The sequence below is a fragment of the Dermacentor variabilis genome, chromosome 10 (genome assembly GCF_050947875.1).
Source record: "Dermacentor variabilis isolate Ectoservices chromosome 10, ASM5094787v1, whole genome shotgun sequence".
NCBI classification, from domain to species: Eukaryota; Metazoa; Arthropoda; class Arachnida; order Ixodida; family Ixodidae; genus Dermacentor; species Dermacentor variabilis.
In genome coordinates, this window is record NC_134577.1 from 39412966 (window position 1) to 39427875 (window position 14910).

Consider the following 14910-nt stretch of genomic DNA (forward strand, 5'->3'; position numbering starts at 1 on the left):
GTGCTGTCGGTGTAGTCACCACCCATGCTTCAGGACATTGATTACATTCTTATTCTCGATACTGTTACTGTTATGTCTTGATACGACGATGAGCATACTTTGGACATTTCAGAGGCTGTCCTTTTAACAGCGCGCGCCAAGACGGCGGTGGGGCCAGACAGAGACTGACGTACAAACAAAGTAAACACCACCTTCCGTGGAAATGGCAACTACAGCCAAGACCACTCTACCTGAACCTGACCACGACAGGCTGAACTAATTGATAAAAGGGGCCAACGTTGTGCTCTACCGTGGGAACTGCGTCAACCTCGGTTTCCCAGATTGCACGCGGTTGCCACGTACGAGGGCGCAATGGTGCAACATAGGAGGCAGTCTGGCGGAACGGTGCGACGTCATGGGAGAGACTTTTCAACCGATTCGACAATTGTGATTAGCTGAGATACAGTCATCAGATTCCCTAGTCTAGTCTCCAAGGGAAGAAGTGCAGCGAGACTGCTATTGTGTCCCGATATGAACTCCTACATGGTGTGGGCTTCCAAATCTGGAGCCAGTATAAACAATGTAAAAAAAAAACAATTTTTCCTTCATTCCTACTGCCAGACGTACTCGGCAGTGTGCTTGGAGGATTCCTGGCCTAAACACTACCCCAAGCTGCACCAATACAGTGATAGAGGATAATTTTGAGTGTGTTGGGGTGGATGTGTGGAGATAGCGTGTGAGAAGTTTACTACGCCAGGAAATGACGCTACTCCCTTTGCCACCGTGTGACGAGCAATACACACTCTTGCCGACATTCTGGGATCTAAGTCACTTTTCTGGAGCTTAGCAATACTATGCTGCTGGATGAGCGAATTTTTGTTATGCTTGAGGGCTGGCAACACAGGCCATTGTTGTGTACAGCATATTTCCATCTGACACAAGGGATACACACTCTGTAAGAGTTAGGGTAGGGCATGTCGAAAAGGGTAGGTGGCCCATGCTGTCGGCAATGTTCTTAGCGTGGCCTCAACCACGCTAAGAACATTGGAGAGCTACAGGTTCTCATCAAGAACGAAGAGTACTGGGCTTAATTACAACACTATCTACATGAGGAGTAAAGAACGTTACATCTTAACAGTCTATAGATATCTGAATCAAAGCACACCTGAGCAGCCAAAAAAGTCTGTTTAAATCCCCCGTCCTCCCTAGATCCCTAGGCCAGGGAAATCTGTCCCACCACCTTCCCCTAATCAGAGCGTCCACAGTTGGCTTGAGAGGGTAAGGGCGCGCACAATCACTTTGGCGTCTTTGTCCTCTCAACACAAGCATAGAAATACAACTAGGTGCACCCGGTTCATTGCGCCAGAGAAAGGAAGGGATGCTCATAGACAGGGGGTGTCAAGCTTTACTTAAATGGCGCGTCTTGGCTCCTGGGATGGCCCAGCAATCAGCTAGTGTGCCTGTCGATTGGCTTTGATGACTAGCAGCGGCTGTAAGGAAGCGATGTAGAACACTCTTGGACTTTCTTGGTCCTAGCGTCAACGTTGACGGCAGTGGCATCAATCAACCCTGTAATCGTCAAACTTGTCTCGTTTTTGTGTTGCCGCTGGTCTGTCTGATATGGGTCACATTGTCAGCTTCACAAAGCTGATTCGTTGTAGTAAATCAGGAGAGACTCGAAGTTCACTGGCCCCGCTGGCCGACAATGCCCGCATTTTCTGGACATGCGTGCATATGAGAGAGAAAAATGTTGTTAGTTAGTTGAATGGGGTTTAATGGCGCAAAAGCAGCTAAGGCTATGCTGCCCTTGTAGGTACTATACTGACATAAACACACACTGCACAACGCGACTGTGCATAAATACTCTACAAAGGTTCTCTCCGTTCTTTCGTGGCGTAGTGGTCACAGCATCGCGATCGTGAGTGACAGGTCAGGTGTTCGTTCGAATTCATGTTGCCACATGTTTTTTCCTTGTTTTTCATTTTGAAAAAAAAAAAAAAACTGCATTACTATATCCGTTCCCCATTTGACTTCTGCAGTTTTTTTCCTATGCTTCCTCACTGAGGCTGACATGGAGGGTTTCTGCCAAGGGGAGCGAAGCGCCGCAGGAGGTGGCTTAGGTAGGTGCGGCTTTAGGAGCAGCAGACCAACAAACAATGACAGGTGATTACGGCGAATTTGGTTTGGTATGCTTCCCCGTTTGCAGACTTTGTATTGACCGCTTTGATCACGTTTGAACGGAACTTAACTGCCAGTTCTTGCGTAGCGTGCATTGCTACCACCTAGGGATGAAGAGAGCAAAGTGTGTACATACTCCTTTTTAGTACACCCAGGTGCAGTCCCCAGACAGCTCTTCCACAACTCACACATGTGCACAAGCTACAGGCAGAGATGGCACAACTCTCGTGTGTTTGCGCCTTTAAGTTGGCCACACAAATAATTTCAGTCCATAATATGCCATTTACTATACTTTCGCAGACCTCACCTTACCTCTATTGTTCATCGCCTAGCAGCATTTCCAACAGCTGATTGCACAGTAGCAGGGTAGAAGCGGTAATGGTTTCTCACACTTGTGTGCTTTTGCATCCTTTTGCCTGATGCAATGTGCAGTGGACCACCGGTTGCATCATCTTGTGTTTCAAGATGCGAAGTACTAGAAAGAAAAATTAACTCGCCACCTGTTGAAAAACCACCACTACAACTGATAAGGGGATATGCAATGCTTTATTGCATTAGAGCAATGGTAGTAATGGCAATTTTGACTGCATGCCACCGCAGGTCGTATCTCCGTTTCATTTTCCCTTTGCCGCTTCTCGGGAGTTTTAACTAGTATACGTTGGCTACTCATAGCGGTGCTGCAACAACAATGAAATCAGTTGATAGGCTGGTTCTTTTATATACGAAAGGCTAGTGACGTCACTCCCCACATTGCTCGCTGCCATCACCGCAGCACCTTGCACATATGTAATCTTTACTGGAAAACGTATGCCTTAAGTGCTATGCACGTGCTTTGCATTGTTATCATCTGCCTTATCATGTTGCCTTATCATCAAGTAGTTCGGATGTTTGTCTTGTGCTTATTCTTTATTGAAACAAAGAATGTACGTAGTTTTCGCTTCACTCTGCTGAGTGCTTGAAGCCTTCTTCACCTCCACTGCGGGTCAGCCCAGTATTACACTACCTACAGGATTGGCCCACATTCTTGCACATGGACAATGCCAGGCAAACAAAAACATCTATTCATATAGAACATGGGTCAAAACTAAAGAGCGCTGGAGCTGAATTATGGTCAGAACCTGCTCACAAAATCACAAGAAGACGTTGCCCTGTAAGAAAAAGGTAAGACACGCTTCAGTTCGTGAACGCGGGTTGCGCAAGCATATCAGTGCTATTCCCTTTCTGTGCATTGCGTGTACAATGTTTTAATATGCACGACATGGACATGCACAATGACCACAGTGGTGTTGATGTGTAAACAGAAAGGATGCACAGTGTGTGCCAGCAGCTGTTATGGTGTGGCTTTGCACTTGCTCATTTTTGCGACAGCAGACTACAGCCAGGAAGCAGCAACCTTTCCTACCACAATTAATTTTGTGTTCTTAAATGTCCTGAAACACACATTTCAATGAGCATGTAAACAAGCAATGCGTAACAAATCTCTCAATCAAATTTGATTGTGAAGCCACTAGAAGTACAACTGTCTATGTCTTGTATCAGTAGTGCCTTCTTTTTGCTCTTCTGAAGTTCCATAAAGCATGTAGCGGTACAGCGCCAACCTAACACACTTAACCAACCAAGCTCAAAACGGCCAAAACACTTTCTTTTAAAGTTTACGATACAGTCACTTTCTTGTCAGGGCTTCGACATCAAACCGCGACACAAACATCGGCCCAGCCACTAACCCCACGCGCTATCGCCACTTCGAGCAACAGAGCAAAGGCAGAGAGCTTTGCGTCACACTACCCACTGCGGGTTATAGCAACTGCACTTGGAGCGTAGCCAAAACTGCCAAAAAATACTTGTAGACTAGTTCGCCAGTCAAGAGAATACCAATCTGTAGCCTGTACTTCCCATCATTCGCATGATAGTTGAACGATCGCAGCACCAGATTTCCCTCTAGTCATGTAATATGAAACTCTATGTTTGGAATTCTCTACACAGTAACATTCATTCACTATCACTAAAAGATTTCATAGCAGCCAATGATAAGCACCTCACTAACATGTAAAGGGCTTCTTTTTGATCATTTATCTTTTGTGTTTATGTGTTTTTAATATGTAATGTATAATAACGTGTAATGTTCTCATTCCTTCAATAGCCCTATACTGGGCTGCAGTATATGTAAATAAATAAATAAATAAATAAATAAATAAATAAATAAATAAATAAATATCCTATGCCTACAGAATGAATATGCTACTGTATGTTCACCTCGCTTCAAATTGCTTTGCATGCTTTCTTCATTATGAAAAGAAATCTACAGACTTCAGTGACCTCTTTGGCAGAGTCTTATCAGCGCCGTGTGAAATGCACGTGAATTATGTGCGTCTCAGTACTGATTCTCTTTTCAGTGAGCAATGCTAACGACTCATGAAAAAAAAAATATTTCTAATAATTTACGACATTTATTAGGGTCGGAAACACCGTCACTTGAATGCAAAGGTTATAGATATATGCAGGGTGTCCAAATGAACTATCATGCATCAAGATTTAAAAAAAGGGCAATGCATTACTCGAAGAAAACCTAGTGCATATTGTTTCCAATACAGTTGAGTAGCTGCCAGTAATTTTTTCGTTACCAAGATTTAATGAGGTAATTCTAACTAATTATATAACTCGAGACATACTATCCGAATTATCGAAGTGTCAATGAGGCATTTGCAGGCACAGCCAAGGGACATCTAACTGTGGTATATTCAGCGAAGTAATAATTACGTACTAACTTTTTTCCCACTGATAAACTCTGTGAAATATGGAGAATTCCATGTGACTGCGCTTCCACCCGGACCATGAAGCAGCGCCCCAGCACAGGCTCCCTCCGAATTAGCCAGAACGAAATAAAGGAAATAAAGAAAAACATTGTGATTGAGCTAGTGCCTTATCTGCCGCACCCCGGCAGAAGTAACAAGTCGCCCTTGGTATTAGTCGGAAACAAACTGTGATAGCTGTTGTCTTGGAATAGAAAGAAGGTTGGTATGGTGGTTTTGGAATTAGGAGAGAATTCGTGTTTAACTCGGTTCTCCTGAAACATGTTTGGAGTGTCAAAATCAAGTGAAATCGGGTTTTACCTGATAATGCACAACCCTACATGATACATTCCAACATGCGCGTTGGATCTGCACAATTTCTGCCAATTGAAAACGTTTGAGAAAGTAAATGAGTCTGTTTGCAAAAACGCAATGGAATTAGAAATACCCACAAATACTTACCGACCAGCTTCCAATCAAGCCAAACGATGTCTTATGCTTCCTAAATACATCCAGTGAAGCAGAATACTATTTCGGCGATCCAGATAATTGTTAGTCACTGTTGTCCACTGCAACAGAACATGCGACAGAGAAAATTTGTGAAAGCATGCTGTAACATATTAGCTGAAAGTGGCTAGCTCTCAATTCAAGTCAACAAATGCATTGCTAAATAAATGCTTTGCAGTGTGAAGCTTCACAAATTACGTGTTATGTTGATCTCACATATTAGTCTGAGAAGCTTTTTAAGTGAGCGTCTGTCGCACAATACTTGAGGCTATAATGAAAAATCACGCTTATTGTAATATAAGTGTTTAAACACCATTAATTTCAACAAATGTGTTGACATGTATTAAGTATCATATGCAAAAAGCAATGCTAATGCAGTTAATTTTGGAATCTTATTCTGCTGTTCTGAAATAAGTTCAGGGGGTGTGCTGTCCTTTGTCAAGAATACGCATTTAGTGTACAAGTTACACACAGTATATATGTCACTTGTGTGATTGTGAGTTATTAAGTCGGTAATTCTCAAACTGACGAGGAATTATGAAGCTTGAGTTTCATAAATTTTACTGCTGCCATAGCCACAACAAAATATCTATGTGCATTTGCCAATGAAGCAGCTACAGTTAACCATGAAGAAATTTGCGCACATAAAAATTAACATGCACCTTCATGATAAGGGACCTTTACCACACCAAGCAGCTTGCGTCAGCCGGAGCAGCAGTCACTGGTAAGCTTCAAATTGGCACACGTTTAGCAAAGCAAAAGTTCATGCTTAGGACTTGTGGGAATTAAAGCAGCATTTTGCTTTTAAACCACCAAAAATACAAAGCACCAACACTTAAACAGCTCTTAACTTCTACACACGCTCAGAGATGATGTTGCAAAAATACCATCATGTCACTTTTCTAACATCACATCTACCAGGTCTAGGCATTTCGTCTTGAAACTAAGCTCCAACAGCTCACCTAAACAAGGTCATAAACGCGAACATGTGCTGCAATACAGGCACCTACATTCAACTGCTTTCTGTCTAGTTCCCCAACTTCCCTTTTATATGACACATGGTAGAGGTACTAGATAGTGCTTACAAACTGCCATTATACGTGGAATATTTTTTCTGCAGTGCCGTGATAACTAGATAAGTAGAGCAAATGTCTATAATAACCCACTTATTCGCATGCATGCAGTATTTTGAATGGTCACTGCGCATTCATTAACCTTGTCGTGTGTCACCGATCTCGGGGGCATGTGGATGCCATGAGAGATGGGGTTTTAATTACCCCAAACTCAAAATAAAACTCATGTAAACTACAACACCATGAAGAGATACCAGCACTTATGCCACCTACTTAACAGTGACTGAACATGTCCTTATTGCCGGCCACATAAGTCCTTGGCGCTTTCTATTCGAAAGTCAGGCCACCTTAGCCTATGGCTGCACACTAACAGTATGGCGTTCTAGAAGGGTGTAGTGGGCTCAGGAGAGTGCGGATGGTACGCTGATTTTGGTGGTGGCACTGTAGTTGCGTGGGCTGGCTCCCTCCACTGCTTCGCCATACAATACAGGGCTTCGCGCGCTTGTTCATGCGGGCTTGATTCGCGACGTTGACTGTTTTTTGGTGTTTCAACCTACCGTTCGAGTCTGTTTCGCGCGCAGTCGGCCGAACACGTGACAAGTAGGAATATCGAAACGTCAACGGCAACGACACTGCTTCGCTCCCGGCTGTGAAACAGGATATAAGTGGAAAAAAGGAAAGCAGCCATCGTTGTTCACCGCGCCGAAAGATGAAGAAAGACGGCGAATTTGGGAACGCAACTTGCACCGCCTAGACAAAAAACTCGACGAAACATGTGCTGTTTGTGAACTTCATTTCGACCCATTGTGTATTGTGCGAGACTATGTGCACATAATAAACGGTGAAGAGGTGCGTAATCCACGAGGAAAGCCGGAGCGCCTGCCCCGATGCCGTGCCGACGTTGCTGCCAAATGCTTCTAGTTACTTGTCATGAAAGCCGGCGCAGCCAAGACGACCTAGGAAGCGAAGCAGCGCCGACATGTTATGTTGTGAGTACAAAAGGTCCAAAGTGTGCGGTGATGAGCAATCCAACTGTCGTGAAACGGAAACAGATGCCGATGAAGCAGCTGCGACGACATCTCAATGTGAGCCCAGTGCGCCTGAGTATTTCCTGGCTTTGAGTGTTCCCTCCATCTATTGGAGTTGCCACCGTGTTCCCGATTACACTGGCATTCCGTACTGCAAATTGATGATGCACGCCAACCAAGAAGTAACATCAGAAAGGGTGGTGATCTTCTCGCCGGATGCGGAGACGAGGACGCTCGGCGTCGCATATACAGTGTTCCTCTGAGGCTGTATGGTCGACCAAGGACACGTCCCATGCGGTGCGGAAGCTGAGAAATGTCACAGGCGGACTTAACTAAGGGCCTTGAGCTACAAGTGACCACCCTTGAGGGCATGTACTTCAGCAAGCGTTGTGCTGGAAAAGAACCATTGGAAGGTATGTTTAACTGCTGCAGGACTGTAATTATAACTGTCACGCAAATAATTTTTCATCATAGTTTTTTAACACCTGCACTGTCTGTTAGAACGGGTCAGGTAACTGCCCCATTTGCTGTTTTTGGTTTTCAGGGCAAGCATGCATCTCCTGTCGATACCTGGGAAAGGCCCCTCTAACGTGGCAGTCAAGGCTGAAGTGACAACTTAAGAAGAAAGTCTCAAATACTGCACAGAAGCTTCGCACAGCAAAGAATAGAATCAAACGACTGGCATCTCGCTCTGCAGCCCTCAAAGACCAGCTGATCAACATGCAGCAGGAGAACGCCTCAAAACCAGAAGAAGTCCTGCGAGCACAGATTGAAACTTTGCCTCTCAAGCAGCACGAATGTGTTATGCACTGTTTCTCTGCTGCAAAGAAGAAAAATGCTAAAGGAAACATCTATTCAAAAGACTGGATTCTTGAATGTATTCTAATGAAAATAAAAAGTGCCAAATTGTACGAGCACCTTCGCAGACATAACATCATTTCCCTCCCGAGCAACAGTACATTGAAGTGCTACTTGAGGCTCTAGAAGAATGGATTTGGGTTCAGCCACAAAGTGCTAAACCAGCTAAAGCTCAGAACAAAACATATGAGCAGCATGAATAGACGTGGCGGCTTTTGATAGATAAAATTAAACTGTCTGAGCACCTTATGGTAACTCCTTCGGGCCACATAGAAGGCTTTGTCGATATGGGCCTTTTCACATCTGAAGGGCAAACTGTAAACTGCGACCACGGCATGGCAGTAATGTTCGTGCCATATGCTGGAAAATGGAGCCAGGTTAATGGTGCATTTGCGACAAGCACTAACGTGAAAGCAGAAATGCTTGCGAAAATATTAATTGAGGCAACAATTCTTGCTGAAGCAAGTGGACTGTTTGTCTATTTTGTTACGTGCGATGGCACGTCTTGGAATAGGCAGATGTGGAAAATATTGGGAATTGGAGTCAAGTCAAACAAAGTCACTTGCAAGCTAGACCACTCTGTGGACTATGCTAGGCATCTCCACTTCTTGTCCAATTTTCTGCATTTGCTGAAGTGCCTCAGGAACACACTCCTCAAGCATCCCCTGAATACACCTCATGGCTTGGTATGTGGAAAAATTTCATATTTGTAACACAGTTCATAATTTCACTTTCATCTTGTGGACGTTCCAGTGGAGAGTTATTTATGCTTCTAAGTACAATAACACAAATAAAGAGCTAACCTGTTTTATATTATTTGGTCATTTTTTCAGGTTTCTATCCAGCCTTTGAGGGAAGCTTTCGAAATCGACTGCACCAATGTCACTTTGAAAGCAATGTCTGGCCTTTCATCCGTTCATCTGCAGCCAAATAGTTTTGAAAAGATGCGAGTGAATTTTGCTTTTCAACTCTTCTAGCCCCATGGAAATATCTAAGCAATTGTACCTTGTATTGTTTTGCGAGAACCTGGTTTACCTCACTTTCCATATGCTTGCTGATAATAAGCATGTATACTGACTGTATTAAGGGGTCACATAAAATAAAATATAAAAATTGTGTAGTGGCAGCCCTTATTCCAAAAAGAATTTCCCTTTCTGTACTCTTTCAGGACCACCAACTGCCTCATCAAGATGATGACATCCTGCTTTGCAGCAGAAGCTTTGCGGCCCTTCTCCAAGAAGGCACAGACACTGAAAGACTTTCTTGAATTTCTTCCTTCTTGGCAGAGTCATGCTAAAGGAGTAGGTGAATTTTTAAGCGATTCAACTGCAGATGGCCTAGGGGTGATGATATCCAGCACAATATCACTGCTGGTTATCTTGTCAGCCAGGGATTTAGGTATGTTATGACATCCAGGTTAAGCCAGAATTCGGTGGAAAACTTTTTCGGTATAGTCAGGCAACTATGTGAGTCTAATGACCACCCAACACCAACGCAGTTTCTAATTGTCGTTAATTGCCTATCCTTTTATAACCTTGCGAAAATAGTACACTCAGGCAATGCTGACCTTAATGGAGCTAATGGAGAAATGAGGTCTCTCCTGAGTGCGCAAGATGCTCTAGCTGAAGAAGCCAGGGTTGCTGCAATCGACCATCTCATTGAGGAAGGAAACCTAGCTTCAGCCGAGTGCATGCTTCGTAGTATTCCTGCTGAGCACAGAGAGTTGGTGGAGCAGAAGATCGACGACTGTCTAATACATTACATGGCAGGATATGTTGCTTGAAAGTTTCAGAAGCATTATGACTGCATGCCTTGCAAGGCCTTTCTTTCGGAAGCCCCCAATACGGAAAGCAGAAACTCCGAGTTCACTGTGACATGCGACAAGGGAGGGTTGTTATATCCTTCGCTGGAGCTTTTCAGGGCAGTGAAGAAGTTGGAGGACATCTTCCCTGTGTTCTTCAGCCGAGAGAAACTCTGCAATGACCGCATAGTGGATGTAATGTTGCTAGTGAAGGAGAACTTTGGCTATGCCTTAGGCTGCAGCCAGCACTCAGATGCGCTCACAACAGAGTTGACCAAGTTTTATGTGCTCACCACGCTGCACTTCTATGTAAAAGGGATCAGCTAATAGCGACAGGAACGGCATAAAAAGAAATTGCACGCGAAGATAAGCCGTTGCTCATAGTGCCTCTCTCGTAGCAGCCGTGAACCCTGAAAATGGAAACAAATTGCACGTGAACATGAGTCGTTCCTCATAGTGCCTCTCTCGTAGCAGCCATGCACCTTGAGAAAGAAGTAGCTGCCCATCTTTTGTACCAATAAAGAGTTGTTTTTGGCCACCACGAGTTCTCTTTATTTTGCTGTGTTACGAAATTTCGCTATCCCTGGTAACCACTACGACCGCATAATAATGGCATTGCCATAGGATTAATTAACTCCCTAGCTTTCAGTGGATATATGCTTTCGTAAACAAAATCGCACTTAAAGGATTAAAACCTCATCATATCGGGCCTCTGTTACAAATGTGTTAGTACATGTGCCGCAATTGTTTGGCTCACTTGAACTTGTAAATGTGATTGGGTCCTGACCTGTATGAAAATTGTTAATGGCAAATGAACTAAGCAGTTTACCCATTCACATATTTACCTCTTCTACGGTGTTTGCAAGCTTTTAGTTTAGAAATCAGTCGCATCGTCGTGCGGCCGTTAGCCTACACTCGCTGGGTCGGCTTTATTTTCACGCAAGCTTGAAGAACGTTCGCCTTTCCACCTTTCTCGACGCCTTGGCTTAATTTCAGAGGAAGTTTTCAAAAAACATGCTACAGAGCTACGCAATTCTTTTTTTCGGCGCGCCACCAAGCGCACACAGCTTTCTCTATGATGAAAATTCTCAGAGTTTCGCGTTCCGTGCAGCCCATGCTCTAGTGGCACCATCTGGTGGCATCGACGTGAGATGCCACATCTGTGGGCTCTCCCTGACCCCACTACCCCCTTCTAGTTCACTACACTAATAGAAAGGAGCATTCTTACAGACTTTTGATGTCGCACGTAACCTCAGAGTCCGGTGCTTGTCAGATCTTCATCCAGTCAGTGTTCACGTCCTCTCCACCAGTGTTGCTGCCTTGGTGTTGGCCAGTCAACTCGTCCGTCACTGATGCAGGTGTCCCGAACTCTGTCGGTGACATGGCATCCCAGCCGCACCAGTTAGGCCTAACTCCAGGTTCTGCTGCTACTACTTCTAGTGCCGACGAGACGCCCTGGGGACTATCACACGTGCTGGTCTGCCTTTGAAGGGGAATCCTTGCTGGAGTGCCCGGCGCTGGCATGAGAGGCTGAAGCAGGTCCCAGGAGCCTCACTCGAACGTCGCCGAGGTCGACGGCCACACCCTGGACCGCCAGCGTCACGGACTTGACCGAACCTCCATCGCTTCCATCGCCAGTGCGATGCTGACGCTACAACCTTATTGGCCCAGAGCCATGCCGATAATGCCTCAAGGGCTCATGCCGTTCGGACCGATACGTGCACATAGTCCTCTTCCTTTCTTTCTGCGCCGCATGCCTCTTATATATGACACACCTCATATTTCCAGCTGTATGTCCTGGACAGAAAGCATGAAGCAGAAGTTGGCAACCAAAAGGAGAAATTAACTTAAAATTCTGCGGGCGATACGTGGCTAGTCACAGCCACAATCCCATCTAGCATGTTTCTGACGCACCTGGGCTTCGTCGAGCCTTAAGAGCTTGGCCGCGGTAAATTATAGGCTCTGGTGTCGCAGTGTTAAGCTCGAGGTTGTGGATTCTATTCCGACCGTGTCATTTCGCAGCTGTATTTCAGTGGGAGCGAAATGGTAAAACGCTTGTGTAACTTTAACTGAGGTGAACAGCATGGGTGGATCTAAATTTTTAAAAGAATTCTTCAATTCTTTAAAGGTTTATGTGATCATAAGCTACAGGAACTCGGTATCCAATTCCACACAACCGTGTACTGCAAAACGAGAAACAACATTTAAATACAGTATTTTATACAACTGCCTTCTATTTACAGCGTGGAATTTCGCCACAAAAGCAGGTCACAAGAATGCTACACAAATACATATTGATTCACCGGAAGGATGTAGCGTATTGTTTACAAAAGTTGCACAGGCCATCACTGTGAAGTGACCCATGATCACGACAGCCGCGAGGATCCCCTACATTCGTGGGTATTTATAGGGTCGAATTGTCAGCAACAACTTCAACATGCTGCTGACCAGCGGATCCACATTCTCTAAACAAGAACATGCGAACATGTACAGTCCCTGTAGGCTGGGTGGGTAGGCCTGAACTTGCGCACGGAGAAAGTCCCTGCTCGATGACACGGTAAAAATCCTCAGCAGACTTCTCATCCCAAGCATGGCAGTCCAACCGTCCTGTCGCCAAGAGTTACTCAAAACTGAGGAAACTGTGGGGCTCCTGGGCCAACTCTGTTAGTGAGATGGAACGAAGAAAGTCTGATAAGCAAGCACAAAAGACACTTTGGAAGAACATGAAATGAGAAATAAATAATGCAGTGTGCTAACGTATTATTGGATGCATACATGCTCACGTAAAAGGCAGTGCTAGAGTCTTATCTGACAAAGTAACTGCTTATCCCATGTCCAGCTCTAACTTGGACAATTTTTGTACAACCCTGCAATGCACGTTTATTCTGCTTGTGCCGTGGCCGATTGAACGTGCTCTACCAGGGGTGCACAACAATTCTCAAAAAGGAAGCCGAACATGGGACAACAAGAGTGTTGCCAGTACTTCCTCGCGTAGAGATGTATACTCAAAATGAATGTGCCAGAATCTCATCTCCATGAATACCTTTCCGTTGAGCAGTTGTGCAAATATTCAGATGACAAAGGAAGATAGGTGGCTATGAGATACCATAAGGGAGGTCTGTGGGTTAAGTTTGACCTCCTAAGCTTCTTTAAAGCTTATCAACAGATTTACACGACATGCGGAAAGAGGGAGGTAGCCATGGCAACAGTTAAAGAAAAGTGTTATGGTCACTGGAATCGAAGTAGCATGTCTTTACAAAGTAGCACTTACACCACTCATTGGGGGCAGGAGGAAAGGGTCCCTCGCTCGTGCTGCTCTGCTAGAGTTGATAATCCATCAGAATGGTAAAGCTTAGCATTGCATATGAAATCCAGAAGACCATCTTCGAACTATCCTGAGTCATTCACCTTACGGTGGTAGTCGCTCTCTGCAGATGGACAGCAGGCTCGCGCACCTCGTACAAGAGAAAAAATCCATCCAGAAACGTCTGCAAGGGCAAGAACACAATAGAAATCTAAGGCGCAAAATCGCAGAACTAAACAAGAACATCGAAGCACACTCCAGTTATGCAATCAGGATTGGGATGAGGTATGCGACGCCTGGATGGCAGCATAAACCCGGGCAAGACGTGAAAGATCCTCAAGCACCTGCTCGACCCGTCGGGAACGAAGAGAGCGGCGAAAGCGGAAATGACCAAGCTCAGACACAAGTACAAAGGAAACATACGTGAAATGGGTGATGAAATCGTCAAGCTGTACCTTGACAGACCTCCAGCTGTTGAACACCGGAACTACTCGGGCTCTGCCAACGAAGACCTCGACAGAGATTTCTCCCAGCAAGAAATCAAGGCGATCCTGCAGACCATCAAGGCCAAGTCGGCTCCGGGCCCCGACAGTGACCAACAAGATGCTTTGGAACCTGGACGACCAGGCAAGGAGTCGCTTGACAGACTACATCATCGAGTGCTGGCGGAACGGCGGGATACCCGACGAATGAAAGAGGTCTGACGTGATCCTCATCCCCAAGCCGGGTAAAGACTTAGAAATACAGAACATGCGGCCGATCTCTCTCACTTCCTGCGTTGGTAAAGTGATGGAGCACGCTTGCCTGAGTAGAGTTTACGGCTACCTGGAGTCAAACGACCTTTATCACAGCAACACGATTGGCTTCAGAAGAGGGCTCTCTACACAAGATGCCATGATACAACTCAAGGAGCAAGTCATAGACACCAAGGGGCGGGGCTTGAGGGCAATACTTGGACTTGATCTAAAGAAGGCCTTCGACAGGGTCAAGCACACGGCCATCCTCGACTATATGTATAAATATATGCAAAATTTCCTTACGGGAAGAACAGCCAGAATCAGACTGGATGAGGAGGAGAGTATCCAGGTGGACATGGGCAGCGCTGGCACACCGCAAGGGTCCATCGTGTCACTGAAGCTCTTCAACCTCGTCATGATCAGACTATCAGAAAAACTGGAGCGAATAGAAGGCATTAATCACACCGTTTATGCAGATGACATTACGATTTGAACCACGAAAGACGCAAGCAAAGGCGATATGGAGAACAAACTTCAAGGGGCGGTGGAGGCAACCGAAAATCATCTGGAGGGCACCGGACTAGAATGCTCGCCGGAGAAATCAGAACTGCTGCTCTACCGCCCCAGGAGGCTCGGCAAACCGTCCAGAGACGTAG

The 14910-nt window shown here is 45.3% G+C and overlaps 1 long non-coding RNA gene across 1 annotated transcript; it reads right to left on the minus strand.

The window, feature by feature from the left end:
- Window positions 1-2089: 2089 nt before the first annotated feature.
- On the minus strand, window positions 2090-14519 carry LOC142560355 (uncharacterized). The gene is made up of 3 exons (XR_012823351.1): window positions 11442-14519; window positions 5409-5515; window positions 2090-3305 (listed from the first exon to the last, which is right to left on the minus strand). It is a non-coding gene; the product is annotated as an uncharacterized LOC142560355 (long non-coding RNA).
- Between the last annotated feature and the right edge of the window lie 391 nt (window positions 14520-14910).